General features: G+C 34.4%; 1 long non-coding RNA gene across 1 annotated transcript; it reads left to right on the top strand.

The window, feature by feature from the left end:
- The first annotated feature begins 14341 nt into the window (after window positions 1-14341).
- Window positions 14342-16809, top strand: LOC149535151 (uncharacterized). Its single transcript, XR_016357772.1, has 2 exons — window positions 14342-16557; window positions 16647-16809. It is a non-coding gene; the product is annotated as an uncharacterized LOC149535151 (long non-coding RNA).
- Window positions 16810-17235: the final 426 nt, after the last annotated feature.

The following is a 17235-nucleotide window of genomic DNA, read 5'->3' as shown; positions in this document are numbered from 1 at the left end:
TTTTTTGAAAACTATAGCATTCTCTACTTAACAGGGCCAACCACGTGAAGGTGGAAGCTCATCATGGCCCCTCCTAGGAGTCTCTTATGACCCTTTACGACATTTTAAGAGCTCTAAGATTTATTCTTAGGGATCGTAAACGGTCGTAAAGGGTCATAAGGGATCTTAGGACACAACAACTAAGAAATATAATTGTAAGCATCATGGTCACATTTTTTTGGAATCAATGTAATTGAGTTGTATACCCAAGCGACGAAGTGCATCTAGAAAATGAAACTACAACCTATTGGGATTGAGACAAACCTTATAAAACAAAAGCAACTAGGAATGATCGCTTGCCAATATCTGTTAAATAGATTTTTTGGAGGACCTTGTATTCATGAGCTAGGAATGATCACTTGCCAACGGTTGTTGAATACATTTGTTGGAGGACCTTGTATTCATGAGCTACAGATGTATTCAGCAACTGTTGGCAAGCGATCATTCTTACTGATGAATTCGACTTGGAATTGAAGGTGTGGAAGTTGCTTTGCATTGCTTGGGTACACAACCCAATTACGTTTCCAAAAAAATGTGACCATGATGCCTACAATTATGTTTCTTAGCTATTGTGAAATCTACATATTTGATAGGAGAAGCATTTGAAGTTTATGTTGTGAATCCACTAAATAGGGTCAAGATTTGATTTGGGAATGTTGGTCAAATGATCTAAGAGAAAGAATGGACAGACAGATGGAGAGAGAGATAATACAAGTGGTAGAAAGAGCCATGCCATTTGTAGGACGCCACCATCCTTTTGGTAGATCAAAGGAAAACATGGTAAGGACTATAATACACATTGTCCTCAAGAATATTATCTAAGAGTCTTTCTATCACTTGTATTATCTCTCTCTCCATTTGTCTCTCAACTCTTTCTCTCAAATCATTAGACCATCATTCTCAAATCAAATCTATTAAATCAACAAAAATAAGTTTGACCCTATTTAGTGAATTCACAATTTCTTTTTCATTCAAGACCGGGATTAATGCATATGCAGTAGCCTGACACCAATCACCCATTACATGTCAACTATTAAAGCTTGTCAAACAGTTGTTGAGTTTTACTTCATAAGAGTTAGGTGCTCCTGCACCATAGACGGAGATGCTGATGCAAGGTATGATGTTATTGACTTCCCTCTTAGCGCCCTAGTCCACCAACTCATACATGAAACCATGGGAAAAAAAAGAAAAAATGTTGGATTTAAAAGCTTTTTCGATCAGTAATTAGGAGTATGAACGAGGTCTGCATGTCAGATTTGAATGAAGCCCTAATATTCATTCAAAGCCCCCACACCAATATCGGCATGGAGGCTTTGAGTGAAGCCCCTTGGGACCTTCATTCAAAGATTTGGCTTCATTTGAAGCCCCTAAAATTTAGCTTCCCCACTTTCCATGATAGAAGCCAGTTGTTTTACAAGAGTCAAAAACAGTTTGTCCTCCATTGTAGAAGCCACTTCTAATACGCAGTTGTTTCATGCAAATCAGAGTCCAAAAAATTTACCATCAATCTCTTTCAATAGCTTAGTCCATCTTATCCACTGCACAATAATTCAGAGGAATGTGCCAAGGCATTCCAAATCTTTGCCAATATATAGACATGTGTCTTAAAATGGACCCACATATAAGATAAGATTCAATGTATATCTGCACGAAATGAAGCTGAATTCTGAAACCATTTAGCTTTCATTTATTTCAGTATGGCCCATTTAATTTGCTATATAAATGTCAAAATACAAGAGATATTGAATTGAGTATAATAAAGTAGAGAGGAACAACCAATGTCTTTGGTAAATGCAAGGAAATTGAAGTGTGTAGCATTTTCTGCACTGCCATTATTACCAACACAAGTATCTCAGTGTGAAAGGAAGAGAAGGAAATCAAGAGGTTAGGTGAGGTATGCATTCAATGTGAGTTCAAGTAAAAGTGTGGAAGTGGAAAGAGAGGAGAGGATTGAGATTGTGGAAGAGATTCTGTCAGGAGAGTGGCCTGAAAGTCTTTCTATACTCAATTTTGAGGATTTGTCAGTTTACTATGAACCACTTGTCTTCAAAGCTCAGGTATATTTTTTTATAAATGTTTTTGTTATTATGTATTAAGTTTCAATAGATTCAAATCTAAGATTTCCAAGATGAAAAATTTACAATTTAATTTGATTGTCTCAAATTGCTTTTATCAATTTTTGAAATCACACCCATCATCAGAATTATATAGATCTCAGAAAGTAGAAAAAAATTATGAACTATAATTAATTTTCATGATGCTTAATTCAGATATATAAATCAGAATTGAGGTGTCTGTAAGTGTGAGTAAGCCAAAACTTATGGACAAGAGATTTTTCTATTGAATGTTTATGGTAGAAATGATCAAAGGTCCTATATTTGACAATCACAGGTTTTTGACAATTTTTATAAAGTTTTCCCTTTTATCTAATACAAGCTTATGAATTTTGAATATATTTTAGTAAAAAGAATAGCAATACAGGCATCCACTTTGGCTTCCAATAGAATCCTAGGTGGATCCATTTACCACTCAAATTTATGTTTGCTCACTCCTTAGCTTTTTCCTTGGAGTCGAGATAAATTTTAAAGAAAATATTAATAGATTATATAAATAAATCTTTTAAATTCACATATGTGCTAGTTTTAACATCTGAAAAATTTAGTTAATTTTTTTTACATTTACACTAGCCTATATCTTTTTCATAAGAAATATTTTGGTATTAATTTTTTTTTGTAAAGATTTAATTTTTTCTTATAATATATTACTATAATAAAAATATATTAAAGTAAATATTAATTGACATTGTGGTAAATATTAATAAAAATATATTAAAGTAAATATTACTATAATAAAAATTATGAAGACAAGGCAGATTTTGTGTTGCTGAACAAGAAAGCATATTTCTAACTGAAGTATTGACATAAAAAGTTTAGTAACTATCCTAGAAAGTAATCTTGATGAAAGAGAGCATATTCTTAAAGTAGTGACTTGGTAGAAATCCATTAAAAGTGTCCATTAAAAAACACAATACAGCCTGAATATGTCAGTATATGGTAAAGAGTTTTACATGGTATTCCTGGGATAAATAGAATAGTAGTCAAGCCCTATTCAAGAATGAAAAAGCTTGTTATTTTCCAAGGAGAGGACTTCTATCAAGACGAATCATTAAATGTGGAGTGCACTTTGTAACAGACACAAAAGATTGCATGAAAGTTGTGAAAGGGGTGCAGAAGATGCTCACTTTTTCCTTGCAGAGTAACAAGTAGTTGGTGTTGTTGTTTCTATTAGTGTGAATTATGCAAAGTAGCCAATTGCATTTGATAAGAAACTCAGTGTCAATTCAGACGACATCCATTTCAAAGGAAGAAGACTTGATAAAGATAAGGCTCTTCAAGCTGTAAGGAGATCAAAAGTGTTCAAAATTCTAGAACCCTACACAGTCGAGAGAAGACAGAGTGTGCAGAGTTTCCCTAATAGTTGAGATCATGAACATAATCCAAATAGGCAGTTCGTGGAAAGTCGCATAGTATGAGTGAAGAATCTAATGAGATGATACACTACATATCATAAAAAGGATGCCTCAAAAAAGAGTTATAGACTACAATCCTTATCCCTAATTATGTAATCTGATCTATGCCGGAAGCTAATCATTTCACTAAACATCTCTTTGACTCCCTAAAATCTCTACCCTTAGTTTCACCATTTTAAGATTTATGTATTCACCCATGTTTTATACAATATTTTACATTTTTTTGTGCAATTTTCCAATCATTCCCTCAATAGACATACCCGTAGTATACAGTAATAAGTTGAAAGATTGACCACATGATGACCATTTTGACTGTGATGTTAAACGATGTCTTGCATGGGCTATATAATTGAGATATTGAATAAGTTTCAGGAAGGTCCATTTTTATTATGGTGTGTGATGTGGTCTTGTTGAATAAAAGATTTGGAAAAAGATGTGCGGTGTAAATGGCATTCAACTATGAGTGTTGTGGCCTGCCACCCAACTCATTTGTTCCCCAATACTATGAGAAGCAATCTCTTCAAAGATTTATGTAATGTTGTTTGGCTTCCTATAAATGCCTATGAAACCATCTAATTCAAGTAAAATATCAAAAATTCAGAGATAAAAGTTGTTTCTTTGAAAAGTCGTTGTTCTGAATGACCCACTGACCATTTTTATCACTATATGATATAAATGGTTAGTGATAAAAATGGTACTGTGATCGGTTGGAGTTCCTTCACAAATGAGAATAAGTGGAATGTTATGCCTATACAAATCAAAAACATTGAGCCAACTTTCATTTTATACAATAACCAATTAATATGAATGCAAACTATCATAAACCCATCAATTGATGTCAAAGCATAATGCAGTAGACTGTTTGAAAGCAATTTCAAATGGAAATAGAAATGAAATGCACCCAATACATTATTTTAAAGGCACATTGCAATGGTTTTCATAAATTAGTCTAATGGAATCACATGGAACTCCTCAAAATTTCAGACGTGCCCTCAAAATTTCTACAATCAAACACACCAAATCAGACGTGCCCTCGCACCAAGACGTGCCCTCGTGCCAATGTTGATGGAGACCCTCACGCCAATGTTGATGACCCTCGCACCAATGTTGATGGAGACCCTCACGCCAATGTTGATGACCCTCGCACCACTGTTGATGGAGACCCTCACGCCAAAGCCAAATGAAAAGGATCTGTAGTAGAGCCAATGTTGATGGAGACCCTCGCTCGTGCCAAAGCCAAATGAACCTCACGCAAAAGCCAAATGAAATGTTTTTCCCTTTTTTTTTTTGTTTTATGCTTCCCTGTGTGTCGCAATTCCTACCAAAATAATTGGTCACAATTGCAACCAACACGAGCTAGTTATTAAAAAAAAACAAAAAATTGCTTTATAACGCGACCAAGCAACCCATTTAAAAAACTTGGTCACAATTTTTGATCGCAAAATGACCTCAAATGCACTAGTGATTAGACATAATGCACTCAACAAATACTCTCTATTATGGCAATCAATCATGTTGAACCAATCTCTAAATCTGAAACACATAAATATGAAACATGCACTCAAGGATGGTTGTGAGGTTTTGATGGCTCACTAGTGCTCAAATGAGCTTTGACTTGCATGAAACTTAGGAAGTTTACAAATGGTGTTAACTATTCCCATATAACATGAATGAGATTTATTGTCAAGAATTCAAATTCATTTAGTGATTTATTTATTCATATGCAATGGTGTTTTCAAAATGTCCTTATGAGGTCTTGTTTGGTCTAATTGTTAAAAAGTTGCAAAATAACCCTCAAAAGGTTGAAAAACATGTAAATTGTATTAAATAATTCATTTGGATGTTTTATAGGTCTTAGGATGTGGTCATAAAGGCTAACAATGCAAAAAGGTTAGAAAAGATGAAAAGTTGTTATTTTTGAAACAATAGATTGTAACATAACTACTTTTAGTTGTTTATTATATTTACTCTTATCTTTGTAATTCTATTTCTCAACAAAAACTTATCTGCATATAAGTGCAATACTTTCAAATGGTTCAACAAAATATTTGTCTGTTTGACTAGATACCATAACAATCCTTACCTTTAGAATGACAAACAAAAACTTGCAAGTCTAGCCATTGGCAAAATAACAACCAATCTACATATAAGTGCAATACTTTCAAATGGTTCAACAAAATAGTTGTATGTTTGACTAGATACCATAACAATCCTTACCTATAGAATGAAAAATAAAAACTTACAAGTCAAGATGTGAAGCCACAGGAAGTTAGATTATCATTCCAAAGAAAGAAAAATAATATCTAATGCTCTACAAAATCTGAATTCACATTAGAGATTGAAGCGATTAGAATTTAGAAGATTGATATTAGAGAAGCATGAAGCTTGCAAGCAAGAGAAGCTTGTGAGAGTTTGAATGTCATTTTATCGTTTTGAATGTAAATATTCCATGTTGGACATTGAGGTTGACTGAATTAGACTGTTCAAAGTACAAACAATAGACATCAGACATCAAGTGAAGTTCCATCATGAAGGGATGGACATGTTTTTACACAAATGTGGTTGAACATTGAAAGTGAACTTTATTGCCTCATTCTTCCTACTGATTTTTTGAGATAGATGTGACATCCTATTGGAATGGACTGTTTTGTGGTGGAGGGATAAGCTAATTTTCTATCTTCTATTGCACAGTAGTAGAGAGAGGAATTACTTAAATCTACATCCATTTCAACTAAGGTTTTGAGCGGAAGCCTCAAAGTTTGGTATTTTGTAGTTTACTAACCAAAATACACTATAAAACTTTTTAATGCTCACTCTATATATTGTTAGCATCATAAGCATAAATGGTTGGAGTATGTAAAATCCTAGAAAATAGATAATAAGATATAGACAACAAATTAGCTTTCACAATATTGACTAAACTAATTAATTAGATTTTCTTAGATAGAACGAACTTAAAATTTCTTGTTATTTTTCTCTTGATGTACCCTTGTGATCTATGTCTCTACAACGATATTTTTCAATGGAGAAGGAAGAAAAGAAAAAGGAAATGGAAGAGTGTCATATACACAATGTAGTACACATGGCTTACATATAACCCCATTAGTGACCAATAGGAGTAGTAGAATAGGCATCTTGTTAATCACAAATGGCATTAACTAGCAATCGCACCAGAAGGTGTGATGAGTACATCAAAGTGATGTGTAGTGGGTTGTCTTCAAAGTACACCATCCAACAAAGGGTTGCTTGCTTCTTTTCCATTGTTGAACCTGCCTACAGAGGGAAGGTATATCCTTGCTTGTGCTTGGTCGGAGTTCTAGTTAAATGTGTATTTGGTTTTTTTGGATTTCCCAAATGTTATGAGTTTTTTTGGTCAAGTTTTGAAGCAGTTAATATGTATATTAAATAAAGTAAAATAGTTTTTTGTAATTTAAGGAAGATATAATTTATCTAAGAAAGAGAGTTGATCACACTTATTTGAAATATAGAGTAGAAAGTTGTAATTGTAGTTAAGGAACAATATTTACAAATATATGTTGTGTATATGTCCACCTACTCTATGTTATTTAGAAAGGTGGGGGGTTTGAGCATGTCAAATTAGTACAGATATTCAAGTGTGTTATTTAATTGATAAAGGGTACCCTATAGAATTGACTGCTTCTCTCTCCTACTCCCACTAAGACTCCCTCCCAATCTATTCTATATATTGGAATATTGAAGGGTCAATGGGTGACTAATTCACCCAACGCCCACTCTACTAGGAACCTTCCCTATACCCCATTGAATTGTAGGACCCATGCCATAAAGGTTGTGTCCATGTAGACACCCGATGTTGAACAATGGTAATGTTAAATAAGCACCTTGTGGACCACACCTTTGCACAACTTGTTGACATGGTGTTTGATTTTGATGCAAATTATAAATGATAGATGTAATCATAGTAGTGTAGGTGTTGTCAACCACCAGTTTTGGTGTGTGGCATGTGAAGTAGTTGTTCAAACCATGTTTGGCCCATTCCTTGTAGAAGAGTAGTGTACATAGTTTCTGATGGTACAGATGCTAGTTGGAACCATAGCTCACTTGGTACGTGATGTATCGCTGGTTGATTGCATATTTTGTGTGTGACCATTTTACAACCATTGGATTATATATTTCTTCTTCCTGGATGTTGTGGAGGTTGACATGCTTGAAGAAGTCATTGACTATAATTGTCCTTCTTTGAAACATATCAATGGCATACTCATTTATGGGGTGCAAGGAAATTGTTGCCCATTTTGTAGATTACATATTGGATGACATTTTCCTAGGTAGAGCAATGTGGAGGTAGGTGGAAGATTTTCTATGAACGAGAAATTGTACCTTTTCTAAAGTTTAAATGCAAATGTTCTAGCAAAACACCTTTCAAAAGCGAGATTCATCTTACTTTCTATTTTAATTTATTCTAAAAATAACCATTTTTTCACTTTTTATTTTTTTCTCATTTATCTTTATTGGAAGAAGAAATAGGACCTATGATTGAAATTTTAAAGCAAGGTTGTATAGGTATTTTGAAGATTTATATGATCATTTTATAAATACATTTTAAGTATAGATTTTTACAATTAAAATTTTAAAATAAAGTTGTATAGATATTTTTAAAAATTACATAATCATTTAAATGATTATGTAAATATGTTTTAAAAATAAAGATTTTTACATTTTAAATAAGTATAGATTTTTGATCTAGTAAATTTTTTATGTACATAATTATTTTTTCATATATATTTTAAACACTTCTCATTTTTCATATATTTTTAAAACACTTTTCATATTTTTCCATATATTAATGAAATTAATAGTTTATTTGTTATTTTATTATTATTTTAAAACAATCTACATCTCTCATAAATATCCATATCGTCAAATCTTATAAATATCATACATTAATGTTACCTACCTCGTTTAGTTCACATTAATGTTACCTTCTCAAAATTGAGATGAGGTTTGATATTTTAAATAGTGGCAAATACAAAGTCATTTGATATTTTAAATAGAAACATGTGTTGCAATTTTAGAGTGTCTGATATGATGACCTCTATTAATTTTAATAGAGACCACAAAAAGAAAAGATAATTTAAACTTCGTGGATGTGTAAATTGAGCATTTCAAAACAAAATAATCCTTAATTTTGTTTTCCAATGTTTGATTCAACAACTTACCTATAACGAATTACTCTTAATCGAGCATGAATGTATGTAATTTCAATCTCATATTCATTGGACTCTTCTTAAAGAACTTCTTGGAAGAAAACATTTGCCTTCACTCATATCCAATTAGAATGAAATCTAGTATCTTCCTGAGTCCTGTTATCTCTAAAAGTTGTGCCTCAATTGGATCCTAAAATTTAGTCACTTCGAGTAACATGGAAACACTCCTTGGTAGTGGGTGTACCAAAGTTAGGAGTGAATCTTCAGGTTATAGGCTGGTTCCTTATGATGCTTCACCTATTTGCTTCTTTGAACATGAAATTAAACTTGAGAGGGAAAGGGATAGAACGATTGCTTGAAAGTAAATGCTGAAAAGTAAAACTAGGGTGATACACTGAATATTAAGATGAAAATATTGTTGGCCTGACACGATGAAACACTCTTGAATAGTTAAGATGAGCACAATTTTGACCTTAGGAAACTCATACATAAATGTTTCACAAGAAGGAAGCACTTCAGACAAGATGCTAAGGGGAATCCTAACATTCACAGTTAATTAGTTGAGATAAAGTACAATTTCACAACTTATAACTTGTATGAACATTTCATAACTTCACTTGTAGCTAAAATTGAGACAAAAACTCAGGGATTCAAAATAAATCACAAAAGTTATATCAGATAGTAATTTAAGTAGCAAAAGACACAATAAGGGCTATTGAATTGTTCCTTTATTTAGGCTTTAAAGGTAGTTTCACAACATTCATAAAGACTGACTATAAAGTAATCTATAGAAAAAGCTATGTAGGACTCTTAAGAAATCATGACAACACTATTTTGCATAAAACTCCAACGTTCCAGCCCCTTTTCCACATCTTGGGAATCCTTATAAAGAGAAGGATTGCAACAAGCCTCAGATGGGAGGGCACATGTCAAAAGACTATTGGAAGAATACAGAGATATTTTTAGAAAGTTACATTTTACATTTTCTGTATTTAGGTAAAACCAGGAAGATGGTCATGAAATTTGTCAGGTGGTATTCGTTGCAGGAGTTCTTTAACTGATTTTGATTGCTTCTGTTGCCTTTAATCATGAAATTCTTTAACAACATCAACTACTAGAGCCACAACATATTCGACTACTCCTACCACGTCCATTTCTTCTCTGGGGCCATTTGAAATATCTGATCCTTTCTTTCAATCTCTCTTCTCTACTTTATCTGGGATCAGATCTTCATATTTCCTTGTTCTAGCTTTGTAATTTGAAACTTGAACCTATCATTTTCCACCACCTTTGGTCAAATTCTTAGCCGATTGCCTAGCAAGAGCCACGTGTCATTATTTGATAGGCTAGACTTCCCACCTTTCACATCCTCGCAGCTATATTTTCATGCTGACCAAGTTGACTTGCGATGATATGATGTTACAACCTTACGACTTACTTTGCTTGGTGTAACATCTTATCCTCCCCTTGTTTGTCCTACAATCTCATGATCGCGATTCATACTACCCTTGGTGTAGCATCTTATCTTTCTACATTTACCCTATGATCTTACAATTGCGACCAAATAACCACTTAGTATCTTCGACAGTCAACATTCAGACCTCTATGATGTCACAAAATAGACTTGGCATAACATCACGACTTCATTCCTTTCTCCTTGCGACCACATGACGATGGTTATCCTTTCTAACTTCGTAGCATCGAGAGCTTTACATTTTACCTTTACAATCTCACGATGAAGGCACTGTCGTATCATCTTAACATCTTAAGTTTATGGCTTCATCGTAACATCTTAGCTCCAATATTTGGCCTTCTCGATCTCCCGACATGTAGGATCGTAGCCCCATTTCTCTCTTCGTCTGATCTTACAAAATGCCTCCACTTTGTAGCATCGTAAGGCTGAATCAACACATGCACATTTTCCTTTCACTTATGCTCCTGGCCCCACCTTGCCTTATCACTTTGACCCTTACTTTTTTTAAATCATGCCTTATTGTGCTATTGAACATCTTATGTTTTGGTCATACGATCTTACGATCGCTAGCCCATCATAGCTTTGGAAGTCTTTCTTAAGAATCTCTAAGATGTCACAACCACCCTTTGTTGTAAGATAGAGACCCGACATATAACTTTTGCATCCTTTTGACCTTATGATCCTACGATCACCTCATCCTCATATGGTTGCGGGTCTCCATTTTTGCCTTCACAATCCCACAACACACTATGTGTCATAACATCAAAACTTGAACTAACCTTGGCATTTCATATCCCTACGATCTTATGCTTGCACAAACTTACAACCATATGACCTCACGATGAAGCATAGCATCTCATCATTGAAACTAGGCCCCTGCAATCCTATGATACCCTTCGTATCATCTCAAACCCTTTTCCTTTACCCATTCCTTTTTAGTTGAATGACATCGAATGAATCATACTTGCCTTTATCGATCAACACTCCTTTGAAAAAATGAACTTTGGCATGTCATGTGATCCTGTGAAGCCATGATGCTACGAATAGATCCCAGTCACCCCATCGCTACAGTTAAGCCCTTAACACCATTTCAGACTACGACCACGTGACAAGCATAAACCTTACTATTTCACAACTTTGCACATTCCTTCTTTAATTGTTGGGTTTGAGTTGCGATACTGCGCTACCTTGGATGTTTAACTTTTCTGTATGCTTTTTGTAGACTCGCAACTTGAATTTTGACTCAACCTCTAACCCTTCGACAATGTGATCCATAGCCTCGCCATTTCGCTATATTAACCTCAGGTCAATATTTACTTAGTGAAACTAGGCAACAAACCATTCCTTACTATTTTTTATGTTATCATTGCTTTGTAGCTCGATCCCTTAACTCATCTTTAACCTCAACGACCATGCAATGAAGGCATTCACGGCTTCGCAGCTCGAACCATGGTTTACTTCTAACCTTCTGCAACTGTGTGAAGGCACTTAATTTGACTGCAATTCTTTCTATTGTCGCACCACCGCAACTTAAACTTAAAGCTCATTTTGATAGAAATCACATTGATTCATTAGATCTACTTTCATATGATGCACTCCATCAAAAAAATGTTTTCCTTAGTTGCATGCTTGGCCCACCATTCCACGTGTTGACATGTCGTATTCTCGCATTGGCTAAACATCATGCAACTTTAGAATGTGAGAATACGACAACCCTCGATTTGCTGAGATCTGACGATCACAACATAATTGAATCACTTGGCATAGTCAGCATCCTCGACCAATTAGGCATTGTTGTCCCGTCCCACTGTCCTGACACATTTCCACATCTTCATTCCGTAGACTGAAACTAGTCCCACATGTCCACTTAGCGAGCACTCGCTTTCATTAAACACTATGCATCTTGAGAAAGCGAGAATATGACATCCATTGATCTGCTGAGATGTGACGACTGGGAAGATGCATTGATCCTTTTTACTTGAAAATCAAAATGGGGGCCACAAGATAGGAGTCACCTCTTCACACCTTCGCAGTCAAAACCATGGGTTAAGCATTTAACCTCGTGACCTTGAGCACAATCTTTCGTTGTGTCGCTATCTTAACCATAGGTTAGCAAGTTAACCCCACAACAATGCAATCCACGTTGACTTTCACTTTTTTTGACCATTCCGCAAGGTCGTAGCTTACACCTTAACTGGATTGTTAACTCTTGCAAACGAGCAATCAAGGCAATCACTGTGTCGCAGTCAGAACTCTGGTTAAAGCTTGTAATCCTTGAGACTGCGCGAACATGGATTTAACCACCTCATGAATGTGTCGCACTGTCACCACCATTTTGAGAGTTAAACCATAACTGCTCGCAATCATGCAAACATGGATTTATTGCAAGATCGCAACTTAAACTTTGAGGAAAGCTTGATGGTGTAAGCATAAGACATGCGAATTCAAAGGGTTAGAAAATTTAGGAATATAGGAGATAAAACATGATCAATCATTTTACGTATCCCTCTCGTGCATGCATGGCATTTAATGAATTATTATGGCTACCATCTTGGATGAAAAGAGACTGGTCAACATTTCTACCAATTTTGCACGGTGATAAAAAATGGTAACAAGTCCTTCAAGCATCTCCGCTGTCCCTGAATATCTATCTGAATATCTTAAAATCTCTGCTCTCAGATACAATGAAGGGGCAAAAGAAATAGAGGTGATTTATCTTCCAGATCATATCCACCACAATATTAGACCAACTTGAAGGCGACACAAGCACGCCACGGACTGCAGAGAGCCATAGCAGCTCGGTGGGCGATCCTGCACGGTGCAAACAACACTGTTCCCATCGCAGGAGCGATGCAGATTCATATTACAAATACATCGCAGGAAAAATATATGAAGTTGTCTGAGTTTTACTGGTGTTGTATAAGTACTAAACAGTTCAACACATCAAGATTTTAACAATTAAAGCATAATCCATGTGTGCTTATTTTTTCCTTCTTAAATAGTATTTTCTGTGACGTGCAGAGGTAGCCAGTGGCAGGACATTGAATGGCTAGAAGGAATGTACGGAGGAACAACATAGACAGAGGACACAATGTTGTGTTCCAGAAAATTCTCCATGAGATAGCAATACTGTGGAAAAAGGTTTTAGAAAGCTCTTTCTATCATTTAATTTTCTAGATTATATTCTTATATTTTTGGTTCTACATTAAAAAAGATTGAAATGAAATTGACGTTGTCTATATGAAGGGGGAAAATTTCTTAAACTGCTGAAGTGAGCAGCAGAAAAATTGTGTGCAGCAGGAGTGAGCCTGTCACTGAGCTGCCCACTTGCCACACCGAATTGGTCTTGGTTTGGTTAAAATCAAGAACACTGTCGCAAAATATAGAAAGAAAAAAGGCCGAGGCACAGAGAACAAATAACCGAGAGCCGAGGAAGAAGCAGATGAACGCGATTTGGTGCCGCATTTTCTGTAATTGTGTCACGACTCAAATTTCGACATGCTTTTTGTGCGGACTTAATTGTGTGATTGACCTTTTGACTAAGACTATGTATGACTCGACTTAGTCGAACACTTTATAGACTTTGATTAGAATTTGATCATATATGTTATTAGAGGGTAATGTTAATTATTTTGTCATTATGATATGTCGTTATATGTTGACTTATGAGATATTGACGTGACGGTTAACATTGTGATTTCATTATATGTTTATGTCTGATAATGAATGTTGAATGTTTTTAAAATAAAATTTGTATTTAAGATATTATTTATTTATTATGATGATGACATTACTGACGCTTTGGGTGATGTCGAGTTTGTGAGCGCGCAGATACTGAAGGCGGAAGGGTGGTTGAGGTAGAGGAGTTTAGTTCCTTGGCAGGATTGGTTTGGAATTTGTATGGTGTAGCCGCACACACACACACTTAGTTTATTTTATTTTATTTTGAATTTCAATTAATTTAGATGGATTTAAAGTTTTGTTTAGGATAATGTGGCGTAGATGAAAAATAAAATAAAATGAACGATTAAATATTATTTCTTAGAAATATTATAATTTAGATCATAAAACAAGTATTATACTTTCAAATTATTATTATTATTATTATTTTTTCCGTAGTAATTACAAGCATAAATTTGGAATGGTAGCAGTTAGTCGGAAAAATATTAAATGGGAAGTAATAGTTTTATTTTTATTTTGAAAATAGTGAATTTAAATTATATGTGGAAGCTTTAATAGAACTTATAGTTTATTTAAAGTTTTTGAGCAAATTGATAGCTGTAGATCCAAATAAAGAAAAATTAACTGATTGCTAACAACTTTGAAATTTATAATCATGATGAAAATCTCATATTAGATGGAAGTGATCTTGAGTGGTTTAAAATTTTATTTAGTAGAAGAATGATTATTTAATTCAAAAGGACAAGTGTAATTTTTGAAATTTTGAGTCATCTGTTTGTTACCGGCTGCATGAAAGGAGGGGAAGTCATTAATATAAGGGGAACCGCAGTTGGAAGAGGAGTTTTCAAAAAGATAAAACAGAGAAAAACGTTTTCATATAGCCAGGTGCCAGCTGAATTGGAGGGGGAACGATTTTTAAAGGAGAGAGAAAGCTGATTTTTAAGGGGGGACGTTTTCAGCAAAAAGGGAGCTTTTAAATAAAGAAAATAAAAAAAAATGCATGCAAAGGAAGCAGCCGGCTAGGGAAAGAGAAAATCACAGGGATACAGAAGGAAGACAGCCACAGTCTACTGTTTAGAAGAGAGAACACGATTTGGAAGGAACAGGAAAGAGACATCGAGAGAAAGGAGGAAATCAAGTGAAAGAAAGGAGGAAGTCTGAAGAATTTAATTGTAGACTGAAGACCCAAGATCAGAGTTTTTGCTGTGAAATGCAAAATCAATAGAAAAAGGTGAAAGGGGAGAGGAAAGATCAAGTGTTAGTAGAGCTGGAAGAAGACTCATACGAAATCTATAGGTTCCTAAATCATTTTGCCTTTAAATCTCAAGCCTACTGGTTAATGTTGTTAATATGCTATGTTTTAAATAGATATTTGTTCATAGCTCATTGAAATATTGTATTAAATGGTTAAGTCATAAAACAGCCAGGTCTGCTCTCAAATCACACTTAGAATGGAAAGAACACCAAATAGGAAATACTTCAATTTCTCTTTTTATATCAGTGCTGAAATACACAACAAAAGAAATCAATTTAGAATCCATAATAGATGGTAGCGTTTTGGCCAGCCGGCTACATTTGGAATATGTTTTATTATCATTATTATTATTATTCTAGATTAGTCTGCTCTTTGTGTTCTTGTATGAATCTTCCTATTTATTCTATGTGGAAAGTAAATAATCCTGTAGAGAGTATACAAAATCCATGCCAGATATATGCTAATGATCTTATTTTTTTATTACCATATAAATAAGAGTCACGTAAGTCATAGATAAAATAGTAGAGAAAGTGTTGCATAGTTGGTTATGAATGATTACATGGGAGACGACTTTGGAACATCACACTACCTATGTAGACTGTATATTACTTAGTTGACCAGTATATTGATTTGATGATAAAGTGAAATTTTGTAAATTACTATTTTGGTATTGTTATGTTGATTAATTGAAGGGTCCTTATTTTTTTTTAGAATTGATTTACGGTAGAATTGCCGATTAAGAAGTAGTGTTAATCCAAGTTAATAAAAATTGCATGGGGATTAAAGTTATTATTGATGTAGAGTTTCAAATATCAGCAATAGCAAACAAAAGAACATTATAAGCTATCTATGGAAAACAGAGCATTAAAAGGATGATGGCTTCATTTTCAATGACCACTAATTGAGGAAGGGGAAAAGTAAATTTTTTTTTTCTCTTTAGAAGGGGTGCTGAATGTGGAAACCAAAGAGGAGGGTAATTACTTGGAAAACTTACATGTTTGTTGTTTCTTTAGATATTATCTACCAATCTTTTACATCATACTGGTTCATGATGCTTGGCCAAGCTCGGTAAAACTTTTATGCATATGTTTGAAATGCATTTGGTTATTTTACATTGTTTTCCCTCTTCCACATCCTTGTGTATGTTCTACTAGACATATGTGTAAGTAGATTAGGCACATAGGCTGCACCAGATCTTTCCGATCCAATTGTGCCGAGTTGCTAATCTTCTCGTGCCAGGGTCGGGTAGTTCTCCTTCATCGGAGAACCTCGGGGAGCTAACCACTCCATGGTTGGGCGGTTAAAGCGCCTAGACCACTCTTCCGTCTCATGATAGCAGATGGACATTGTTCCGATGGCTCGGAGATGAGATTACATGCAGATGGACACTAAGGTTCGATGGCATGTTAATTTTATATGATTATGTTATATATGCTTTATATCATATGATGTAATGAAGATACATTCATGTTTGACATGCAGGTCGACATAGTTTTGGCAAAAGATGTAATGTTCATATGATTCATTTCCAGCATTTATACCTTGCTTTGTATATGGTATCGATTGTGGTCGACTTTTTGTATGATCAAGTGTATTAGAAAGAACGATGATATGTAATAATTATTGTGTTTCCAGTTATTCTCAACTATTTGTCAATATGTATTGATTTTTCCATCTGAGAAATGGATATCGAATATTTATGTGTATAAAATCGACTTTTGACTTTTCAAATTTCTTGTTTTTTCCGCATTCTTGAGGTTGTTTGCATATCTGGCAAATTGTTGTGGATTTCGGTCCTTACAAATTGGTGCAGCAAATAACATAAATAAAAATCAGAACTATATGTCAAGAACACCTGCAAAGTATTAAATCTACACTCCTATTCTTTCCAACCGATTCTTGCATATCAGTGATACGTCTCATGCAAATAAATAGACACTGAAAAAACCATTCGAAATCAGATTTTAATTCAAAAGAATGAGTCATAAACAGACACTTAAAAAACCATTCCAATTCAGATTTTAATTCAAAAGAATTAGTAAATGTTTCGGGCAAACATGGAAGTGAAGAG

Source organism: Cupressus sempervirens, chromosome 10 (assembly GCF_028749045.1).
Source record: "Cupressus sempervirens isolate cs-2001-9-10 chromosome 10, ASM2874904v1, whole genome shotgun sequence".
In the NCBI taxonomy this organism is placed as follows: Eukaryota; Viridiplantae; Streptophyta; class Pinopsida; order Cupressales; family Cupressaceae; genus Cupressus; species Cupressus sempervirens.
Note: the sequence above shows the minus strand (reverse complement) of the source record. Positions and strands in the feature narration are given on the sequence as shown.